Source organism: Anabrus simplex, chromosome 6, assembly GCF_040414725.1.
Source record: "Anabrus simplex isolate iqAnaSimp1 chromosome 6, ASM4041472v1, whole genome shotgun sequence".
Classification (NCBI taxonomy): Eukaryota; Metazoa; Arthropoda; class Insecta; order Orthoptera; family Tettigoniidae; genus Anabrus; species Anabrus simplex.
Window position 1 is genome coordinate 14653432 of NC_090270.1, and position 24845 is coordinate 14678276.

General features: G+C 38.1%; 1 protein-coding gene across 2 annotated transcripts in view; it reads left to right on the forward strand.

The window, feature by feature from the left end:
• Mkk4 (MAP kinase kinase 4) overlaps positions 1-20395 on the forward strand; it is a 384371-nt gene extending 363976 nt beyond the window's left edge. For both annotated transcript variants that reach the window (XM_067148946.2, XM_067148945.2), the window contains exon 11: positions 20119-20395. The gene's annotated coding sequence lies outside the window, so the exon portion shown is untranslated. The remainder of the gene's footprint in view (positions 1-20118) is intronic.
• The last annotated feature ends 4450 nt before the right edge of the window (positions 20396-24845 follow it).

Consider the following 24845-nt stretch of genomic DNA (forward strand, 5'->3'; position numbering starts at 1 on the left):
TAAAAAGACCAATATTTCCGAAAACTATGAGCCGAAATAGATTTCAAGAAATACCCTGCATTTCAACAATTATTCAGGAAGGCCAATAGAAAAATACACAATAGTCCTTCAAAAGCTATTGAAGTTCTGACAGTTTATTTGTATGCATGCACTCCAGCTTAGAGGTAGTTAGAAAGTGGCCGGGAACAGGGCTGTGCATGGGGCGAACGGCACCCGGTCCGCAATGTGTTAAGAAAAGAAATTTGCTCACTTCAAACATTGGTATAGGAATTAGAAAGATGTTTCTGAAGACATTCATCTGGAGCGTGGCATTGTATGGAAGTGAAATGTGGAAGATAACTAGCTCAGAAAGAAAGAGAATAGAAGCTTTTAAAATGTGGTGTTACAGAAGAATGTTGAAAGCGAGATGGATAGATCGAATCACGAATGAAAAGATACTGAGTTGAATTGGTGAGAGGAGACCAATTTGGCTAAATTTGATGAGAAGATGAGATAGAATGATAGGGCACATCTGAAGACACCCAGGACTTGTTCAGTTGGTTTTTGAAGGAAGTGTAGGTGGTAAGAACGGTAGGGGTAGACCAAGGTATGAATATGACAAGGAGATTAGAGCAGATGTAGGATGCAGCAGTTACGTAGAAATAAAAAGGTCAGCACAAGATAGGGTGGCTTGGAGAGCTGTATCAAACCAGTCTATGGACTGATGACTCAAACAACAACAACAACACAATGAGTTGTCAGGTGTTGTTAGTGAACCACGACCTATTCACCACCCTGGGAAATGTTCATTTAGGAATTCTTGCACTGGAAGAACGTAGTGAGGAACCATATGCGTTCTGTGAGCCCCTTTTCCTCGTGCTGGGGTATGAACCCTTTTTGTAATGTTTAAATTATTTGTGCCTTTCACAGTCCCTTCCAAAATGTACTGTCCAAGCAGATGTTGTGATGTGATCATTACGTGTAGCGGCTTCCTTTCCGACTCAACTCTGCAATAAAGATTTTCTTTGGTGCACAGGACATTTTTAGCACGTGAGCTGTGATAAATGAGAGGTTATCTGAAAACATGACCTTGGCACGGCTCATTGCATTTGGGAATTTAGTAGTACGGCATGCTTAAAACGCACTCATTCCGGTCTCTATCCGATAACGTGTTTACGAACGTTGATAGAAAAGGTCTGTACTTAAGGTCTATTTAATATAATCTCGCATTGTTGTCCTCAGTATACCGAGTTCCGAAGCACGGTTACGCGATGACTTCTTAGGAGATTGTTCAATCAAAGCACAGACTCCAGCACTTCTTCCTTCGATTTTGCAATCACTCATTAACACTGCCCGAGGCTAAAGCAGGTCTGTCCCAATCGATAAATGTTGCTCTTTGTGGTGGAGCCTTATTAAATCTTCCCTGGAATGCTCCTATAATCTATCTCATTGTCTCTCCTGTGTGTTGTCGTTCGTGCACCCTTGCACTAACATTCGACTGCGACAGTATGTATTCCAACACTTGATTCCAGCAATTAATAAGAAGCAATATAGCTACCAACCTTCATAAATAACATTTGATATTAAACAGTTCCACTCTGTACATCATTCTGAAATGTGCTATTTACAGGAGGACATTGCTTTCCTTTTTCAGAGATACTCTTGCCGATTTTTCATGCTTCTTATACATCATAATTAAATTCTTTACTTCGGAATTGGATGAAATAAGATATTTATAATAAACTGCCGCTTTTGTCGTCTCACACAAATGACGTTCTTAAATGCATTATTTCAACATGCCACAGTTCTGCTTACCTGGTACTATCCAAAAAGATTAAAAATCCTACAAAAAAAGAAAATAACAGGGCGAGTTGTTCGTGCGGTCAGGGGTGCGCGGCTGTGAGCTTGCATCCTGGAAATAATGGGTTCGAATCCCACTCTCGGCAGTCCTGTCCTGAAGATGGTTTTCTTTGGTTTCCCATTTTCACACCAGGCAAATACTGGGACTGTGAACTCTGCTCATGGAAGCACGCAAGTAAATCGGCTCTCGGTTGAAGCGAATGTTGTAGGTGAACAGAAGCAGTGTGTGGTTCGGAAAAGTACAGATCTTTACATGTTAACTATAACACGCGACAAGAACACATATGAATTCCAAATTTACAGAAAACCCACCCTCACTCCAATAACAATCAAAAATTCATCTATACACCCCAACTCCCATAAACAAGCTACTTTTTACAGTTTAATCTACAGAGCTTTAACCTCTTAACATACCAGTTATTTACAAAATTGTGATCTTTTTTTACCTAATTTTTTTATTGTTAAAATGGGCTATTTATTGAAAACTAATGATAGTGGTAACAATAAAAATACATTTTTCGAACTTAACAATGAAATATAAGCCACCGAAAAGTTCCTGCTTTAAAATCCCGAGTATACTCGTGATATTTTTTACGGGTTCTAAAATAAATAACACAGCACTAAACAGATGGCAAGTAATACAACATGACACTCAATACTGTTCAAATGTTTGTGGCTATGTGAAATGCCCTAAAACAAGGATCAACACACAATGCTACATTGCTGGAAAGCCGCGAAAACGAACTGCCTGAGTCACCGACATCCACTACGGTTGAGTCAGAGACATCTGTTGGCAAAAATAGGACCGTAAAGTAATAATTTCATAAACATCTGGCGGAAATATTGAGAAACAACAAGAAACGAGTATGTTCGGGCTTTTAAATTAGGTACCGACCAATGAGCGACATTCCCGAGTATACTCGGGATTTTATTTTATATAAATATATAAAACGCCGAGTATAGTCGGGCTTTCATGGTAAGAGGTTAAAAATCCCACTATCACTTAAGAGTTGAAAAACAGAAATTCATTATATTAAAAGCTTAGCAGAATTCAGCGGTTTTAAAATAGAAATAATCAACCGAATAATTAATAAAATCAAATATAAACTAGCAACAAACCTCGTCCCTGATAAACCTAAAAAATCTAAATTCACCACTTTTACATACAATAATCCAGGCATCTACCAAGCAACAAACCCTCTGAAAAAACAAAACATTAACATTGCCTTTAAGACGACAAACACCAACCGCAGCCTGTTTTTTAATTACAATACACTCAACATAAACAATAGTATTTACTCAAACTCAGGCATATACAGGCTCAAATGCACGCAATGTGAAAAATCATACATTGGGCAAACAGGCCGGAGCTTCCTTACTAGATATCAGGAGCACTATAATGCCAATAGACATAACAAATTTTCAGCCTTGAGCTCTCATATGAAAGATACAGGTCATCATTTCACAACTATCGAACAGGACCTAACAGTCATCAAAATAGTAGGTAAAGGAAAATTAATGAACGAATTAGAAAACATTTACATATATCTGGATCAACATTACAACAAAGACCTAAATCTCAATGATCCCATCGAAATAAAAAATCCCTTATACGAGACTTTACCCAATTTATTACAATCTTTAAACCCAAATTTAAATAAAATCCGTAAAAATCTTAAACTAACTTCCAATAAAGATCCTGACTTCCCCTTAAAGGTAACTCCCTCCGTCCCCGCCGCTGCTAATCTTCCACAGCCAACAGCCCGTAAACTCAACCCTCCGTCCACCTCCTCTTCTCCATGACACCCCTCTCCCTCAATTCCACATCTTCAACAGCCAATAGTGCACAAGCTCAACGCTCTGCCCATTTCCTTTCTTCCATCACACCCCCCTCCTTCAGTTCCATACATATACAACACACGACATTCAAATCTTACTCGTTTCAAGACCATACAGACAGCCAGTTCATACCGCAAAAATCGAGAATGTAACTAATCGAATATATAACATTTCGCCTAATTAACCGTTTTTTCTTCTAAACTTCATATCTTTTTATTCTCTTTTCATTACAGATTCTTCACCATATATCCTTCAATAGTTAATCTATATTCAAAACTACAGCCAACAACAAGTAAGAATGTTCCCATTTAACTATCAGTATATGAGTTAACAAAGATCTATACGGCAGCATTCAATTATGAACTCTTTATAACTCCTTCAACAAAATTACGGAGACCGCGAACCCACTTCGTAAATAACGAGATTAATGGATTAGTTGGATACAACTTTATATCTACATAGCGCCATACTACAGTTTTAACACGTTGAGTGCCGAGCCGATTGTAGCACACTATTCCACTGGTGCCAGGCTTGTTTTTGAATTGCATTCCGCTGGTGCCAAAGCAATTGTACGCATTGTAGTCTGTTTATATAATCTTGGGATATATTTATATGATGTACTAAGTAAATTTTATCTCACCATACCATGGTCATGTGTGACGCCATATGGTGTCACATCAATTTTTAGGAAAGATAAAATATAGCGTGACGCCATATGGTGTCACAGAATTTTTTGACATGGAGTGTGCAATACGAATTTCAAATAAGAGATATTTATTTGCTAATCCAAATTAACACAATATTTATGAAAACCTAGTAAAATGCAAAACAAGTACTTATATTACATGACATATTGTTGATAACAGTTTTCTGATAACTCTAAACATTGAAAATATGCGTCTCGGCACGCCCGAGTTCTTGTTACTCGTTGTAATTTTTCAAACCTTATTGGCATCGTTGTTCAAACATCGTCCTTTGTACACTTGTTTCTTTTTTTTTTGCTAGGGGCTTTACGTCGCACCGACACAGATAGGTCTTATGGCGATGATGGGATAGGAAAGGCCTAGGAGTTGGAAGGAAGCGGCCGTGGCCTTAATTAAGGTACAGCCCCAGCATTTGCCTGGTGTGAAAATGGGAAACCACGGAAAACCATCTTCAGGGCTGCCGATAGTGGGATTCAAACCTACTATCTTCCGGATGCAAGCTCACAGCCACGCGCCTCTACGCGCACGGCCAACTCGCCCGATACACTTGTTTCATGTGCTGTTTTCATATTTACGTTTTGCACATCTGATCGGGAAGTTAAGGGGAACGCGCTAACCTTACGCTACCTGGCTGCTGGCGCAGCTCGACGCAGCCCGGTTGGTTCACGTCCGCTGCTTCGCTCCTCCCTACCTCTCCACCACACCCCGATACTCCCGCGGCACTTCTAATTTTATGACTATTTATTTGTTCAATTTTGGCGTTTAAACTTGCGCTAGGTACATGCAGTTTTCACCTTAGCATTCTACTGTCTCCCACGAATATTCCTACCAAATTTCAACCGAATCCGAGTGTAACACATGTATGTGTTCCCTCGTAAGATTATTACCAATATCTTCCATTTTTTATATTTTTGCACAACTATATAAACTGAGTGATAATACGTACGTAAACAAGGAATAAACAATGCCGGGCGCGCTTTCACCTGTGACAACGACCACAGGCCACTCAGTGGCTTCGGAAGAATACTGTGGCGCCATATGGTGGCATACAGTAAAAATACATAGCTGGAATAGACCCTGAAGTTCGCCCTTCACGTAGTACCAATTTTACGCGCATAGATGTCACAGCTGATTATCTACGGCGCATCGCCTGAAACTCAACTGTGCCGCCAACTCTGATTTCAAGAACGGTGTGCCGCCATATGGCGTCACGCCATCTCAAATTTGAAGACCACCGTGACGCCATATGGCGGCACGTGGCACCCAACGTGTTAATATTACGACTTTTCAACAATAAAGTTTTCAATGTCATTCTTAAGTGGCTACTAAGTTCCATTAACCTTCTCTTCAACATGTAAATTAAGTTGCTTCCAGCCGAATTTCACTAGAACTTTGATACGGCAACTTTTTCCATAGACCTTCTTGTTATTATGTGATTAAGGCCTAGTTTGTCTATTTTATAAAATCATTTTAAAATTACTAGTGTAATATCATACAAACTTCAACTTTTTCTTCGCAAACATTTTAAATGAAGTTTTAATTGTAAATTATTATTTAAGAACTCATAACAATTTCTCACATTGTATAATTTCACTCTAATCTTATATTCTCATTTTATATTTTTTACCATGACAATCAGGATCCTGATTTTTATCTTTGAGTCTGAGTGTAAAAAGGCTGATGATGCCGTTTTAAAGGGCGAAACATGTCCCTTCAAATTTTAGTTTAATAGGATGTAAGTCCTAACTTTGTAAATTCAGTTGTATTGAATTGGTTGATCCTAATAAATTTTGGTAATATCTTAAATTGAAGTACAGATCTGTCGAACTTGTGCAAGGGTTCAAGTTGAGACCAGTTTTAAATCAATATTGTTGTATATATCAGAATAATAATAAAAGTGGATTGTTATCCTAGTAAAGCTAGCAGCGGTAGTGGTGCCAGAAAAATAGAACAGGTGGTGAGAAAGGCACTGGACGAGGCTGTGCCCTCCGAACGCTTTGTGGACAGTATTGTAAGGGCAGTGCCGAGACAGGGAACGGAAATTGTGGTGAATGAATTTGAGCATAGTCTCCAGTTCAATGCTGAATTGGTGAATGACCTAAACAAAAAACTCGAGTGCCGCGAAAGAGAAATTAAACATCTCAAAGAACAAGTTGAGGCGAAGTGCGACTCCCTGGAACAGTCAAAGGAGGTCAAGTTTATGTCTGTTTGGTATTGCTGAAAGTGAGGGTCAGAACACAGACGACATTGTTATGAGCCTCTGCAATAAACTGGAGGCCAAGGTAACCAAAACTGACATTGACAGGAGCCACAGAGTAGGATCGAAGGTGCCTGGAAAACCTCGGCCCATCCTTGTTAAGTTCATGTCCTTCTGCTCTAGGCAAGAGGTTTTCACACGGAAGCGCCAACGAAAAGGAACACGTACCATGATATGGGAAGACTTGACTGCAACTTGTCTAGCAATTACGACATCTTGATACTGCTCTTGCGCAGGGTACTTTGAAACCAAGCAAGAGCGAGGGCGTAAATTAATAACTTTAGTAGCCAGTTGATCAAGATTGTTCTTGACATCTCCCAGTTGGATTTGGACTATCCCTTCAACTTGTTTGACATCGTTTTTAAGTTCAATTTTAAGTTCGCCAACATCTTTACAAATACGACTAATTTGTGTGGTCGTATTATCGGTTTGCTGAGTGAACCGTTTGTCAAACTTGCCCTGTTTAGCTTTTAATAAGGTGACTTTGTTTCCAACTCTAGAAATGTCATTTTTAACCGTGTCCCTAAGAGAATCTTGGACAGAAACAAGCTTGCATTTGCGAAAGCTGACCATGTGACTTGAAATTCTGCCTTGAAATCTTCATTGTCCTTCGAAAGCTAAGAACCTTCTTCACATCTTCCTTAACAACTTCTATGACTTGATCCTTAATAGTGTTTTTCATTTCTTTGACATTACAAGTTAGTTGAGAATGGATGTCAGTGAATCGGTCATCAATTTTCTTTATGGACTCTGTGAATCTTTCTTCTATCCTAACACTTGCTTGACTCAGCTATGCTAGAGAGGTTGTTAGCAGTCTCTGTGATACGCTGCTCTAAGTTAAGCCTAAGGGCTTCAATTGCTGCTAGTATATTTTTCATGTTTATGGCAATTTTAATACCTTAAAATGTGACACTTAGAAAAGTTCAATTATGAATGGAAATAGAAATAATGAAACTGATAATTGTTCACACACTTGGCACAGTTCGTGGTGATTTTCCCCTAACTAAAGTAGCACTTGACATTGAAAGAAATGAGGCGCTCGGGGCTAGATAATGGTAAGCCACGCATTGAGCAATATTGAGATTTGTACGCATTTTGTATCTGCTAGAGGATGGCAAGCCACTGGCAGAGTGCTATTTGAAGAAACCAAGAGATGGCAGCACACGCTCTGTTGTTATGTATTGCACCGAGACACAGCACTTCATTTTTGTGCTTTACTATGGTAAGCCACAGCAAGATGGCGTCTTGCAGAGGAAACAGTGTGAGCTGTTGTTTCGATGAAAAATGCATTTTGGAACCGAGACGGAAGCCAATTGTCTTGAGAGTGAATCCTCGTGCGATGACAGTGTTGTAGATGTGGATTATCAGCCAAATCCATGTGATATCTCATCAACATCACAGGTAAGCATCAACAAAATGTTATTATGTGGCATGCCATATTATAGCATATGACAATGTGGATTATCATGACAATGTAGTACTGTAAGATAACGCTAATATTTAATGGAACTATGAACTATGGGACTACTTCTAAGATATTTATAAGGAGCCAAGTAACCATAAGTGACTGTGGGACTAAGATGGGCATCACTAAGTGACTGCTATAGGGGTTATTGTGGCTTGCCATTATACAGCTGTTAAATTGCTGTATTGTTCAGTGCAGTTTCATAGGTTCAAGCTATTCATTTTTTTTAAATTCTTTTTTCTTCCGCAAGGATGAAGACTTAGCTCCTCTTGTTAGAGAGGAGCCCATCTCACCTGCTAAGAATAGAAGGCATCGATGGTGGCAGTAAACACCGGAGTTGAGTAAAAGGGCTAAACGTAAACGCCGGTGTAATCGGGTATGCACTTAAACATAGGTATTAACCAGAATTTAAAATGTTAGAAAAATAATTACTTTAATTAAATAATAATTAATATTATTATTTAGGAGAGCCGGCACAGAATATCGAATTAATATTAAATTAGCAATACGATATGTTTCAAAAACACGTTGTAAGATGGACATTATTTTTTTATTTTTAAGGGTGAAGAGTACACTGTTCACGGAGACTTCTGTGAAATTAATGTCAAGAAGCATGACCGTCCCACACAGACATCGTGGATTGCGACCTTAACACCAAAAAATCATGGGCCCATTCCTATACGGCATAAGAAACTGTCTGACGTTATGGACCAGCTTCTCTACATACCTGCGGTGCATCATGGATATTATTTATCTCTGACTCGGTACGAAACCACAGAGCAGGTTGAGGAACCTGAATTAATTGGTGGCAGTTTCTTAGATGACGGTGAGAGTGACGTGATCGGTGATCAGTAAAGCCAAATGTTGGCACTGAAACTTTGATGATAGACAATGACAAGTCACAAAAATTATGTGTATTCCTTGTACTTAATGTTTTTTATACTATGTACATTAGTTAAAAAGGTTCTATTTCATGTTACAATAATACCTTAATGTATATAGTACCTTATCATTCAATAAACATATCTCTTATGTCCATCACCTGATTTATGGAATTTTTTGAACCTTCATATGTCTCTCCTGTAAAATTTCCTCAATGTGGCTTACCATTATCTAGCCCCGAGCGCCTCAAATGTATGACTGCTTTAGAGTTTATCAAGGACACTGCTGTCAGTCATGCAGTAATAATAAGTAAAAGAACTCCTGCAGGACAAAATTCTGGCACCTCAGCATCTCCGAAAACCGTAAAAGAGTAGTTAGTGGGACGTAAAGCAAATAGCATTATTATTATTATTATTATTATTATTATTATTATTATTATTATTATTGGGTGAACTCAGGATATCTTATTCATAAGTTAGAAGTAACAGACATGAAAGTAGCAAGAACGATTGCTGGTACAAACAGGTGGGAACAATGGCAGGAGGGTACTCAGAATGAGGAGATAAAGGCTAATTTAGGAATGAACTCGATGGATGAAGCTGTGCGCATAATCCGGTTTCGGTGGTGGGGTCATGTGAGGCGAATGGAGGAGGATAGGTTACCTAGGAGAATAATGGACTCTGCTATGGAGGGTAAGAGAAGTAGAGGTAGACCAAGACGACGATGGTTAGACTCGGTTTCTAATGATTTAAAGATAAGAGGTATAGAACTAAATGAGGCCACAACACTAATTGCAAATCGAGGATTGTGGCGACGTTTAGTAAATTCACAGAGGCTTGCAGACTGAACGCTGAAAGGCATAACAGTCTATAATGATAATGTATGTATGTATGTATGTATGTATGTATTATTATTAGTAATAATAAGGTTGAAATGAAAGCATAGTTCGTTGTTAGGCGCACTTGACATAAAATAAAATAGGCGACTGTTTGATAGTTTATCAAAGACACTGCTGTCAGTCACGTACGAATACTTTACACACAGTTCTGTTTGAATTGGATGGAAATAACACAGTTTGAATTCAGAGTGAAATACTTGTGTCGTAGCACACGATTATACTTTTATCATGGTAATCACTTGCATTAACATTCATGGGAAAGTTGGAACACTTTCATAAACACTCGTGTCTATTAATGAAATTATGCTGACTGAGATTTTAAAAAGAATATCACAATAGTGTCACATTGAAGTCAATAACGTTGGTTCAGAGACTAGGGTTCACAAAGGCAACGTGGTAATAAACTAAGTTCCACAAGAACGAAAGTAAGTTATATCGAGAAGTTTCTATATGCGCACAGATTCTATGTTCAACTCGACAGTTAGTACCTAAGTCCAGTACACGACTCATCACAATCAGAGTCTCAATATGTGCAGAGATTATGAGTTCAACTCGACTGATATGATCCAAGTCAACTACAAAGACTTTGTGTCATTTGATCTTCAACACACATAAAATTTCTATGTTCAGATTCCACTAATGGGCTTTACAGCCATTATAAAGACTTTGTTATGTATTGGAGTTTAAAATGCGCACTCGAAGACTTGAACAGTTCGAAGATAGACTCGGTCAGCACTTTGACGAACAATAACATTGCCGCGTGTTGAGTCTGGCTGGACTCCCAGCTATGACTGTCTGATCTGGGTCAAGTGAGCCCGGCTTATATTCAGGCTGGGCTCCTACGTCATCAGATAGCGTGATATCTTTGAAGTTGATTATCTCGAGAATCCCTCAACGGATTTACTTGAGATTCACAATTGGAGACGTTTATGTGGCCCTCTTCAAAATTACGTATCTCTCGAGTCGCTGTCATTATTATTATACACGTTTTGGAATTTTTTCCATCGAATGTTCGCGAAGGGGTGACGTTCATATCCAGAACATACCAGGTCAGGCAGGCTACACGTGGAGTCAGGCAGGTAGTCTATCGTGTCCCTGCAGCTACGTCATACACCCAGCTGTCTCTGGCTCACCTGCTCGCTTCTCCAAGCATAAACAAACCAAGTTCACTCTGGATGTCTTGTGTGAAGATGGAAAACAATTAATCATCAAAAAATACGGCATGTACCGCTCGTAACCGGTACAATATATACACAGCAAACCCGAAAACCTACATTCAGAAACACTTTGTCAAAAATCAAGGATTACAATTAAACCCATCAAAATCTCAGGCAGTAATTATTGGTTACCCTAAATTACTTTGCAAACTCAATCAAAAAGCGTTACCACAGTTGTCCATAAGTGGTACTCGCATACATTATAGCCAAAATGTAAGAAATCTTGGTATAATATTTTACAAACATCTGTCCTGGCCTGCCAAAACTATATCTGTGTGTAGAAAAATATACGGAACACTACACTGTCTCAGTAAATTCAAATTCACTTTGCCTTTTAAACTAATGAAAATTCTTGTTGAATCACTTACATTACCTCATTTTGATTATTGCAATATAGTTTACAACAACCTAGGAGTAGACTGGGGAAGGAAATTACAGAGTGCTCAGAATGCTTGTGTAAGATTTATTTATGGACTTTGTTACGCTGACCATGTAACACTGTCTTACACACGGCTTGGTGGCTTCGCATGCAAGAATGACCGTACACTTCATAATATCCTTAAAACTTCTCAACCAGCCTATATCCGTGATCGGATCAAGCTCCTCTCCTACAGCACCTTCCTGTGCACAGAACAGCAATCTACACAAAATCGTTCACCGTTACTGCAGCCCAACATTGGATTCTCTTACCAGTGGACATGAAAAGCATGTCCAGCAGGCTCAGCTTTTAAACTAGCCTGTGTCGAAATACCAGGTAAACATACATGAATCATCAAGTTATGACCTGAAAGCACCGCCTCCTACTGTCTCTTAATCATTATTTCCCTCATCCTTTCACAGATCTTCTTCTTTTGCTCCTTACTAATCCCCCCCTTCACCTCTCAACTGATGGTGATATCTCAGTATACTGTAGAAATGTATATTATATTTTTTAAACTTTCTCTTTAGTAGTAGTTATAGTACTCACTATTCATATATTTTTTATGTACTCTACGTACAATGTGTATTATATAGATGATATGATTTGTTTTTTATGTGTGATTACTTTTATTAATACTATTACTGTTATTATTATTAATGCCGGGCTGAGTGGCTCAGATGGTTCAGACGCTGGCCTTCTGACCCCAGCTTGGCAGGTTCGATCTTGGCTCAGTCCGGTGGTATTTGAAGGTGCTCAAATACGTCAGCCTCGTGTCGGTAGATTTACTGGCATATAAAAGACCTCCTGGGACTAAATTCCGGCACCTCAGCATCTCCAAAAACCATAAAAGTAGTTAGTGGGACATAAAGCAAATATTATTATTATTATTATTATTATTATTATTATTATTATTATTATTATTATTATTATTATTATTATCATCATCATCATATTATTGTCATCAGTAGAGCCCGGATTTCCATGCAAATGCATGTTTTTAAATAAGCTAGCTACACTTCTCAAACTTTGCAAATATTCGTTTTACGGCTTAAAAGTTTCAAATAATCGTTCTTTTTCCATGCATGTTTGCATGTTTAGGCATTTTTTGGAGAAAATTCATGCATAGTGCATATTTGGATGATTTTGGATTTAATAGCGCATATTTGGACATTTAATATTGCATAATATGACTTTTATTCTGACTTTGACGCATATATATTGTTAACTTGCATCATAGTGCATTTTCTGAATGTTAGTTTGCAGAATTTGGGACAATTTTTCACGTTGTAGGCTACAGTATCTCTATTACTGAGAGACGGAGAGAATGTATTCCTGGCATCCTACGTGACAACCATAGTTAGTAGCCTACATACGGTACAGGTCTACAGTATAATGCAATTAACCAAACACTTTATCTATTGATTGAGTAAACAATGTCGCAAGTCGGAAGGCCCCACGTCGAAATCTAATTCTTAGGAATAAGGTGTCCCAGTTTTACAGTTGTACATTGCTATAAATTGAACCGTAAATTTTGCATTAATCATTGCCGGCTCATTTTTTGTCTGTTAGAAGAACAAAAGAAACCTTGTATCACACTTCTGTGGTGCCGCGTTACTGGGGTAGCAGCTTACAAATTCTGGTTTTTCATTGAACCGTCTACCGTTGTTATCCTGGAATGTCCTACCCGGAACTCTCAATCGTCACACGTCTGTGTTATCGCAGCAAGCAATCGTTACCACTTATTGAGGACATTCAAATGTGTCTGCAATCTTCGCATGGAGAAGTAGCTGCCGAAGATAGAGATAAGTTGAACAAACTAATTCGTTCAAATCCTGATTTTGAATTCGTCAAGTTTATAAAAGACGTATTGTGGTGAAAATGCAAAAGACGTACAATTTGACCTCACTTTGTCCAAATGTCTTCATTGAATTATGCATCTATCACTTCTTGTGACGTAAAAAGATAATTTTCTGTGCTTAAGTATGTGCTGAATGATAAACGGATGAGCTTAAATCAAGACAATTTGGAGAAATTAGGGTAGTTTTTGTTCATGTTTAAAAAGGAACAGAATTTTGATAGTGCATATTTTCCAGTTTATTGTGCATGTTTTGCCATATGATAGTGCATGAATGCATGCATATTTTGAGATTTGATAGTGCATGGAAATCCGGGCTCTAGTCATCAGTATAACGGTGCTCTAGGTTAAGACTGGTTAAATGTAAGAAAGGGAGTAGATCCCTAACTTTACCAGAATTAATAAAACATATTATTATTATTATTATTATTATTGTACCGGGCGGTACACCTCCGCGCCGCTAATTCAAACATTGCGTCAGTTGAAACTCCTCTACTGGAGGAAGCCTGAACTTTAACAACCATGTTAATTCTAAAGTTTCTCAGAAGATGTCTCTACTGTAAATTTTGAAGAGTTCTGAACTGTGTCTTTTTTGATTTATATTTGTTTTCTCTGTAGTGAGAAGTGTGAACTTTCTCTTCTAGATGGCACTACTGAAGAACTACAATTGTGCACCCTGGTGCGAAGTGAAGGAACTGTTTTTTTGAGAAATTTTGTGTTCATAAGTTTGTTCTTTGTAAAATTTCTTTCAGTCAGTTTTTGGGTTGGCAGTATAACCCTTCTCTTTCCGCTTGTTTTGAATTTAGCCAATCCCGAATTTCTTTAATTAATTTTTAACCAATAATGTGTGTCTTCTCCGATATGGATATGTTGCTTGATCCTAGCCAATAAAGTTGAGGGGGGTGTGGGTTCTCATTCATGAAATGTCTCGAATTTTCCGCGAGGATATATAAACTGTTGATTTTCTTGTCTCCTGGCCACTTCAGTAACGTCTTTCTTTGTGTGATTATGTAGCAGGGGGCGGGAAGCGCCTCTTTCTTCGGGCAGCAGTTCCTCCATCAGGTAATGGCCTTTTAATAACTTCTTTGCTTGCTAGCTCAGCAGTTTAACCCTCGGGGCAGGTTCAAAACTTTTATCATGTAACCTTCCTTTAAAATGTAATAGACACTTGGTATAAATTCCGTCTCTTTAACTACAATCGGGATAGAGAGTGCCTAACCCTCTCGAGCTCCCTCTCATATTGTTTTTGAGGTGACTACGTTTTCATAACTGTTTTTTCTTCGTTTCATAATGTAATTAATTTTCCTATCGTGTCACCTCCGTTGTATGGGATTAGCCCTTGCATAAGCGGCCTAAGAGCCAAATAGGTTTTAAAAAGGTGTATTTGGAGTGCTAGTTACACCTCCACTCAAGTTGGTATTTTGGGGCCATGTAAAAGTCCTGTTTCTTTATGGAATAGGCCTCAGTAGGTTGGGTATTTTTACCCCTGTTCTTGTGTGCCTGGAGGGCAGCTTGAAGGTGGAGTTTGGTGTGGCCTTTGAATTGGCTTGAACTTTGAGAGCGGGTTGCTCTTTCTTAAATTGTATTTTCTGTGTGCCTCGAGCAGGCTTAACTGGGTAATTGGGAGCAAATGCTCCTTGGCATGATTGGGGTTTTCTGCCCCTTTGTTGAACCTTGTGTATAAGTAAAGTTGGGCTCATTGCTCAAGGATTGCGTGTCTGGGGGCTCGAAGCCCAAAATCTATTAATAAACTGTAATTGTACATTCGTAACTTGTTGATATACAACTGAGTTCCTGTTATACTTGTTATTTCTTGATCTCGAAAAGAAAATATAACCTTTGTTAAATTTTAAATTAATTTTAATTTCGTTGTTGAGACCTATTCATCCCAGTACCTTCTTTCACCTCTAACTACCACGGATAACTCCGTAACAATTATTATTATTATTATTATTATTATTATTATGACCACGGCCACTTGCTTCCAACTTCTAGGCCTTTCCTATCCCATCATCGCCATAAGACCTATCTAAGTCGGTGTGACATAAAGCCACTAGCAAAAAAAAAAATATTACAAGTCATTAACCTCACAAATGTGACTTTCAAAACACGGCAGTGGCAGTAAATAATGATCTCCCAAGTCACGGTACTACATAGTGTCAACATGCAAGATGAAAGGTAATTGTAAGACAACTCATCGGCAAGTATGATTCCTAAACTGTATGGTTGGCGACACAGAATGCAGCGATGCAGAATGTTAGGGAAAAAACTATAAATCACTACCTTAAGTATTAATTAATGCTGTTACAATTTCATGAAAATCGGTTCAGTAGTTTTTATGAAATCAGCAAAAATCTCAATATTTATCTGTCCCACAGACAGTAGAAAAATTGACTCAAGTGCAATAACAGCAGTGGCATATAGTGAGGGGTACCAAGGCTATAGCTGAAGCCCTAACCTCAAATGAGAACAATGTAAATCTAGAGCACATTGTAATGTAAGCATCTGACATCTTGTTCCATTTACAAATCTTAAACGGAGTAAGATAAAATGTTGCTCGTATTTCTGAGTGCAAGGCATCGGAGAAAGATATCGCAGCCCAGGCACTCCGTACCTCTCCCCTCCCCTCGCCTCACCTCACCTCATACGGCTTGTAGCTAAACGCCCGACAGGAGCGGGACCGGCGGGGAATAGGTGTGCTAGGCTTCGGTCTGTTAGATCTCCACTGCTAATGGAGAGATAGCTCAAAGACTCAAAAGTTCTCCGGAAGTTTCCTCATCGTATATACTTCCTCACCTCATACTCGGATAACAGAGTGCTGCTCCTACATCCTTGTAGAAAGACACTGCAGGTCTACTGTTATAGGAGTAATACAGTTTTCTTTTTATAGGTACATCTGCTAAAATGAAATGCAATCTTTCAGGTTTAGTGTTCTCTTTTGTCGGTCGGTCGGTCAAAGAGTATGATAATTATCAAAAGTGCACCGCCAACACAAGCTTGGTGCGGCACAACATGCAATGTTGCAGTCTCCATATTGAAGTGACAGTCATTTTTTTTAAATGGCAGCTTTGTGATGTGTGTGTTTCGTTTCCGCCAACAGCGATTAAGTTTATGTGTGTGTTTAATTTGTAAATACAGGTAAATAAAATAATTGTACCGACTGACAGCATCTCGTGTGCGTCTTTGTGGATACTTTAAGATGACATACAGGGTTTCAATGGTTAAGCAATTCTTTGCCTGCATGAACATTCGTCACCTCTTGCTCTTTTCCGAGCCGGGCGGTATTAGGTTCCCGAGGCCCTCGTCTTTCTTTTGCCGATACCTTCATTCTTTGAAGTGTCGGACCTCTCGGTTTTCTTTCCCATTACTGTTACTAGAGGATGGTTGCTCAGTGCACTTGCCCTTAAAACACCACTCGTGAAGAACTATCCATGGTAATAATATTCCTGGTTTGTTTACAACTTGAGCACATGGTAGCTGGTCACGTATTCTGAACTATTTTTTAGTGAAATGCCAGAGAAGGACAACGTCACCAGAAGAAAGAAGAGACATTTTTTAGGAAATCAGCGTACTCAGAATTTAGATAAAAATAAGTGACTTCTCAGGAAAAAGGAAATCTATGTAGTGCCTCGGGGTGGAAGTTTTCTATGGTGAAGGAGCTTGATTTTCTAAAGACTCTTTCACCTAGGAATGTGAATAGCACTGGATATTGCTTTATTGATCTATTTTAGTGAGAGCTTACCTTGTACAGTAAAGTATGGCTCTTGTTGTGCTTGCTACCATAAACTGCAAATATTGTGATAGCATAGAATATTTTTTGCGTGCTTGTGGATCTACTTACGCTAGTAAAGCTGAGTACGTACACGTTGTTCATCAGCAAAATAGGAAAGGTTACCTGGCCAACTGGTGAAGAAGGTATGAATCGGGCAGCATTAGAAGCAGCTCCACTCCCGATTAATTCAGGGAAGCTTGATATTTCACTTTCAGGAGATGGATATTTTTCCACAATCTACATTAAAAGTACTTCTTAATCTCATGGTGCTTCACATTCTATAACACAGCCTCTGCTTTCAAGAGGTGTGAAAAAGTTGCTTTTCTTTTCAGGAAATTGTGTTTTTTTTTAAATGTTAAATGTTGGAACAAAATTTTGAAAATCTGTTAATAACCAAACAAATCACACAATATCAACTTACAAAACAGTCAGTAATGAACATACTGGTCAAATTTCAAGAAAATCCTCTGAATAGTTAGTCTATATAAATAAAATCGTATCAACCATTTGTCTGTACATTGGCTCTTTTGGCAAAATTTTCATACAGTTATCTGTTTCCGGTGTAATAATGACCATCTGCATATTTTTTAACTTTGGTGTCTGTTTGAGTTCTTATAACTTGAAAACTACTGGATTTATTTCTACCAAACTTGTTATTTGGAATCCACCTGTCCTTGGGTAGGTTTTAGCCCAATATTATTTCTGGACCTCTAAATTGACTGGGGGTTAATACGGAACCAAAACAGTGATTTTTGCACTCCCACAAAATATACTCAACCAAACGTAATGGAAATCAATTTCTAAAACTTTTATCTCTTGCACATCATTTCAATAGGAGGAAGTGGAAAACTATTGGAGATATTTTAACCATACTTCATATTAGGATCCAGCCGTCCATAGGTAGGAGAGCCTCCGTGGCCTCTCACCGCTGGATACCGTGGTTTGAATCCTGGTCATTCCAAGTGAGATTTGTGCTGGACAAAGTGGAGGCAGGGCAGGTTTTTCTGTGGGTACTCCGGCTTTCCCTGTCATCTTTCATTCCAGCAACACTCTCCATTCTCATTTCATAGCATCTATCACTTTGGGAGTGGCTACCCCATCGTACTAATAGCCTATATTACATCTCTGACCTGGTCAGTGACTGGAAAACAGGTTGTTGGTTTTCATTTTTCTGTCCATAGGTAGGTGTTAAGGTCCATAACATTTCAGATTCCTGGAACCGACTAGGGGTTTATATGAAACTGGAACCTTGATTTCTCACTCACACAAAATATTCACATCCACCAAACTTAGTGGAAATACATGATCGTTAATGGAAATCAATTTCTGAACTTGTTTTTCTCATGTGCATCATTTCGATAGGAAGATTAATAAGGGAGATATAACTAATGGACAGTCCCAGCCGACTTGACCCAAAACTGGGTGCAGTTTGTAATGTATACATTCAGGATTGTGTTACCAGGTGCATATGATGTCAAGTTATCACTTGAAGTTACCTTTTATAAAAGAAAGTTTATTCCCAATAGATGTTCGTTAATTAGGTTTATCAAAAGACTATAAAATGAATCTTTTAGAATATGTTATTTCCATCATTTTATGCCGTATGACATTAAATAACAGAGATACTCCAAGTCCCATTGTCCATTTCACTTCACAGGATGAACTGACAGAACAGAATATGATCAGAGAAACAACAATGTGTAACCGAGAAGCACGGAGAATTTCGCACAATAAACTCTCTAATCTGTCTCGACTTTGCCTTATCGTACTTCATGTTACTGACGTGCCATATTAAACATACAGGCATTAATGAAGGAGACATGTAATCCATTACAAATTCCCATGCAAAGATCTGCTACAAATGCTAGTTATTGAATATTTTCTGAAATAAAGTTTGCACAGAGCAGATGGTGCAGCGCTCGCACTGTGTGCTGCTTCCGTCCCCACTTTTGAAGGTTGCCTTGCCTGATCCTGTTTAGAGATCTCCAGACTGTGTAAGGGTGGTGTGGATCTTCTGTTTGCACTCAACATCCGTTATCTTCCTTCGCACATCAGGGGTGGGATTCTGATGAGTGGGTAGAGTTTGTGAATGTGACATGTGAGCTGCCTCTTCCCAAACATCAGCTGCAGTGTGACTGGTTGAGCTCCCCAACTAGAACTAGTGAGTTTGCGCAACACGACAAGATGTGGTCATAAAACATGAGGCGAAACATGTCTCACATTTAAAGAAAATGCCAACATCTTGTATTGTATTGTATTGTATTGTATTGTATTGTATTGTATTGTATTGTATTGTATTGAATAGGTGGAAATAAATATTAAATGTTTTCCTATATACATTTTATGACACTTTCAATACAGACGAAAAGTGAATTTCATCACTTGCAATAAGATGCGGTCAAGCGTTACTCCAAGTTCTGTTCAAATTCAAGTTTTAAATAATGCATAAAAACTGTAATAGCGAGCACTCAGTAACACCTGCAGTACTTTGTAGAGTGGGTGTAATATTTATTGGTGATGATGAGAAATGAAGGAAATAATTGCCATTCTTTTTGTTGAAAATGGCCATGTGGAAACGAGTTCTGTAAGGCAATTTCCTGACATCTGTTGAGTCTTCAAACTGATGTGATGAATTCAAAAGGTCTGAAATTCTGTAAAGAAAAGCTAATTGAAAATTTATTGCAAGCCAGATATGCAAATTTTATTGTACATTCAAGGTGTTAATTAATAAAATAAAGTTTTTAAAATATTCTACTGTATTTGCAACTTTGAACATGTTATTAATTTATTACTCCTAATTTAAACAATAACATACCTGGCAAATTTCCAAAACACCATTTTAAAATGTCCTTTAAAAATCTGTGTGAAAAACACGTTTACTGTATTTGCATATACGAGAGTAACATTTAAAAATATCTAGATGACTCAAAATCCACCTTAACCCTTTCAATTGTTTATTTGTGTTTCAGGTTGAAGAAGAAGCTGACATGAAATATTAGTTGTGTCCCTCTGGAATGGATTTGCTTCGACTAGAAATGTGATGGAGTTTCCGACTCATGTACAAGGCTGTGAGTAGCGTTAGGTTGAACGACTGGACCCTCGGCCTTACTTATTTATTATTTACCAAACTAGGCTTGTTAACTTCTCCCCTGAACATTCCAGCGAGATGTACAGAGTTTTATTTAAACTACAAGTAAGTTGTATTCGTTTTTATTGAGACAAATAAATGATGTTATTTTAGCTCTTCCTGCTTGTCCTCAAGCTTTAAAACCATGTTTCAGGATTTTTCAAATACAAAGGTAAGCATCATACTATTAATATATAAGACATCTAGTGGAGGTGTTTCCTTCATTGCTCATAAGGTAAAAGTGCACAAAAATTATCTCTGTAGGTAAGTGTAAAATGTAGCTTAGGTGGAGAGAACACTGGCCTCTGTTTGTTAGACATGTACAGTGCAGCTTTGCTTTCAAAGAACACCATCTAACTTAAGTTATTTTAAGTTCTGACAATGTCCTAACTTGCAAATTAGATATTTTTAGATCCATTAAAATTTAAATGGGTATATAAGAGGAGAAAAGAACAGCAATATCTCAAGAGGTATGAGATAGTATAGTATTAGACTTCAAATTAAACTTGTTTCTTTACATATGATCCCTGCATTTGCTTCTTACTTGTAATTGCCATAAAGGTGAGGGTGATTGATTCACGTGTTGAGGACTATTTCCCAATAGTACTCCTAACGTGACACATCCCCATACAACGGGACTAAGGGCTACGCTTATTTTAGAACCTAGGGTCAATGTTAATAATAATAATTATAAGATAAATTAAATGAACTCAAAATTTTGCTTGTTCAGTTTACTTGCTTTGGAAGTGCTCGTGATGGTACCCAAATGGTTCAGATGTGACGCGTCACAATGATGTAGTGAAGAAAGCACCCGACATACCGTGCTTCTTACTGCCGTTTACAGGACATGACGAAAGGAGGTAGGTCTTGAGGGAGAGATGCACAGTAGCATCACGCGGGACCCACACACGAAAGCAAGACCGACTCAATACCAGTCTCTATTGTCCCAAGTGGTCGAGCATGTTCGAAACGTGGGTTCCTTATTTATATATGCAGTTGGTGCAATTTCATGAAAGTTGATGAGTTTCTTTGTAGAATACGGGTGCTCATTCCGTTGTACTAATTGGCGTCGTATATTTTTATATACGTACTTGGCTTCCCGCAGCCGTGACAGGTTCTGGACCTTTGAAACGTTCTCCACTCTACTTTGGTGTTTGGCCGCAGCGCGTGACCTTGAGTGTGCCGCGCTGGTCACCGGGAGCTGGCGGCTTTCTACTACAGATCTGTTCGTCTGCGAATTCAAGCCTTTTTGATCTTCGCATGTTGATTGGTAGTGTTGTGACTTTGTGCAGGACAGAATGTGGTGTTGTGTCTTTGTGCCTAACAGAGAGTGAAACTGGCCTCCAACATTCATAAACATTTTACATGTTTTTTTATGGCTGATGATGACCTAGACTAAGGTCGAAACCGGTCCCATTTAAATAGAAATGTGATTGCTACGTTTCTTTCTTTTGAGTATTGAATAGGTTGAACCTCCTTTCCAGTTATTTAATTTTTAACATCAATAACTTCAATACGGAACAATGAAAAATTTTTATCTTTAAATAGAATACAAGTGTGCAAGTGTATTTATACGAGTCAGTGGACATTATGGATTTGTAATTACAGTATACGCGGTAAAGTGAGAATGATCGTTCCATGTTCCGGGTTTGTCGAGCTACGGCAATTCCTCTCATACAGCTATTCTTAGTTTTTTAAGAAATAAAACATTAACAGAGAAGTGCATTAGGAAAATACATATATTTATATAACATAAGATTTTTGTCTGTACATTGCCCAAAATTTAAAAAGAATGGTATTTCAGTATCTGTTGTGTCCAGTCACAAGGAAATGAACCTGTTTTCCAGTCATTGACCAGGTCAGAGATGGAATGAATGAAGCCTCTCACAAAGAAATGCACTCTTTAATTTTCCCATCTTCTCTGTCTATATGTACGTGCATCAGAGGAGAATGGTTGAAGAGAAGTTAATGAAAATCGGTATGTAAATGTCCGGGAATGGGGCACTACAATCAGGGCTATAAATAATTTTATTTAGGGGAAGGCACCTAAAATTTAATTTTTAAGTACCGATGTTATTGCTCCTATCGAAAAGTACCACATAACAAATAGAGACTGCAATTTCCGATCGTTGATCTTTTATATAGTTTTATAATAATAATATTAATGTTATTTACTTTACGTCACACCAACTACTTTTATAGATTTTGGGGACGCTGAGGTGCCAGGATTTAGTCCCGCATAAGTTATTTTGCATGCCAGTAATTCTACTGACACAAGGCTGATGTATTTTTTTAATTTATTGCACACTGCAGGACTTAGCGTCCCAGTTACAGTGACAACTACGTCCTATAAACTACAATTAACATGGTGGTACTTATATCTGAACTATATTCTACAATTTTATCTAATATCTTATAATGTTGATATTTTTCTAAAATCTAAAGAACCTTTATATTAATACGGTGGAACAACACACGACAAAGTAAAATGACAAAATAAATTAAGCAATACACGCACAAACATAATATTATAGAACTTCACCCCAGTGTCCTGCAGCCAGGCCCACCGTGCAGCACTTCAAACCCACGGGCTCCAGCAGCCCAGCCCGTGCAGTGCCGTTCTCTTCTGACGCGGCCGCGTACTGGCCCACAGCATTGGTCTCATACAGCCCACCACAGTCCACCACACTGGGTGGGCTCAGTAGAATAACCTTGAGTACTTCTCCACAATAACATGTGCGCCGTGCACAACGAAATGTTCACGTCACACTACTATTCAGATAATTCACTCTACAAATTCCCATACGCTAACAACATATTTTTAAATAGGCTAATCGCATTTTTAAATTAAACGGTAGAGATTTCTCCTGCACTGTAATAATAATAATAATAATTGAAAGCAAACAGAAACTTTATTATAAACTAATATTCGTTTGCAATTGACATCAAATTAACTGAAAATGAATCTAAATAACATGAAGCATGTTCATAGGTCTTCATTCGCGTTTACCTCAAAATAAAATACCAACAGAAATGACGTGCAATATGCCAACAACAAAAACAAACCTGAACATAGCTTTTACTTAGTGTGTGTAATTTATTGGTCATTGTAAATGTGGTGGAATGGAATTATTGTGAATGAAAAGAAGGGCATCAGCATTGTTTGGTTGTAGAAGAGACCGTCGTGCGTTGAGAATGAAGCCCGCTGAACTGAAATTTCTCTCAAGCTGAACTTGATGCTTGCATACATATTACTGTCTTAGCGATTTGGTGTAATTTTGGATAGTTTTGTCCATTTGTCCTCCAATAGGACGCTACATCTATCTTCTTCCATTCCACAATTTTGCTTCAAATATCTTTCTAGCTCATCTGTTGGAATAGGAGCATCATGAACGTCAGTCCACGAAGAAAACTTCATTACTTTGGCAGGTTGTGGCATATCATTATTTATAAGTTTCATTTCCATATTGATTGGATAGGTTGTGGCATAGTCGTGGAGCCCGATGACACGGAAACATTAGAATGCTCGTTATTCAAGCACACCTCGTTCATCATAAGTTTTTTATCTTATCATAAAAAGACAAAATCAGTCCGACTTCTTTAATCTATACTAATATAATGAAGAGAGAGTGTGAATTTTTTTAGTTTGTGTATATCTGGAGGGTAATCTCAGAAACTACTGGACCAATTCTAAAAATCCTTTAACTAATGTAAATATACATTATCCCTGAGGGACATGGGCTGTATTTTATTTTTAAAACAATTCGAGGTTGGGGGCTACGGGGGAGATATAAAAATAATAGGCTAATATAGGCGAAGTATCGAATTTGTCATGCAAGGAGGAGACTAAGTTCATTTTAAGCCCCTTGACCCAAAGAACAAATCTCGGTATCCCGAAAACCAGGTTTTAAGGCGCTAAAACCGACCGTTATGGAGATAATGGCACCACACTGCCCCTTCTCTTGGAATCGGATAAGGAAATTAACTGCCGTAACCATGGCAACGCCAGCTCCAGGATTCTACAGCAGCAAGATTATACGTGTACGTTTGGGCATAGCTGCCAAACAAAACTTGTATACACAATCCCTGAGGATATCTACAATATATCTCCAAAACTTAACATGTTACAGACGTGAAGTGGTATATGTATTATTTTTGTTTTCGGAAAAGACACTTGGGGGGGGGAGGAGGACTGAAATGTAGGTTGGCGTGAATTTTTAAAGTGAGCATATCTACAGTATATCTCAAACACTTAACATGTTACAGGTGTGAATACTGATATTTTTAATATTTAAAAAATAAAAAATAGGTATTAATTTGTTTTTTGAAAAACTACTTAAAATGGGGGGGGGGGGGTAAAAGGGACTGAAAAGGGGTTAAAATTATTTTATTAGGGTACTGATATCTCAAAAACTCTTGTTACAGATGTAAAAAATGGTTTTTAGAGTCTCCTTTAAAAAGAAAGAAATACAAATTATTTTGGTTTGGGAAAATCCACTTAAGGGGGGATGAAAGGATTGAAATGTTAGTTGAATTATTTGTATGAGAATACTTATATTTCAAAACCTA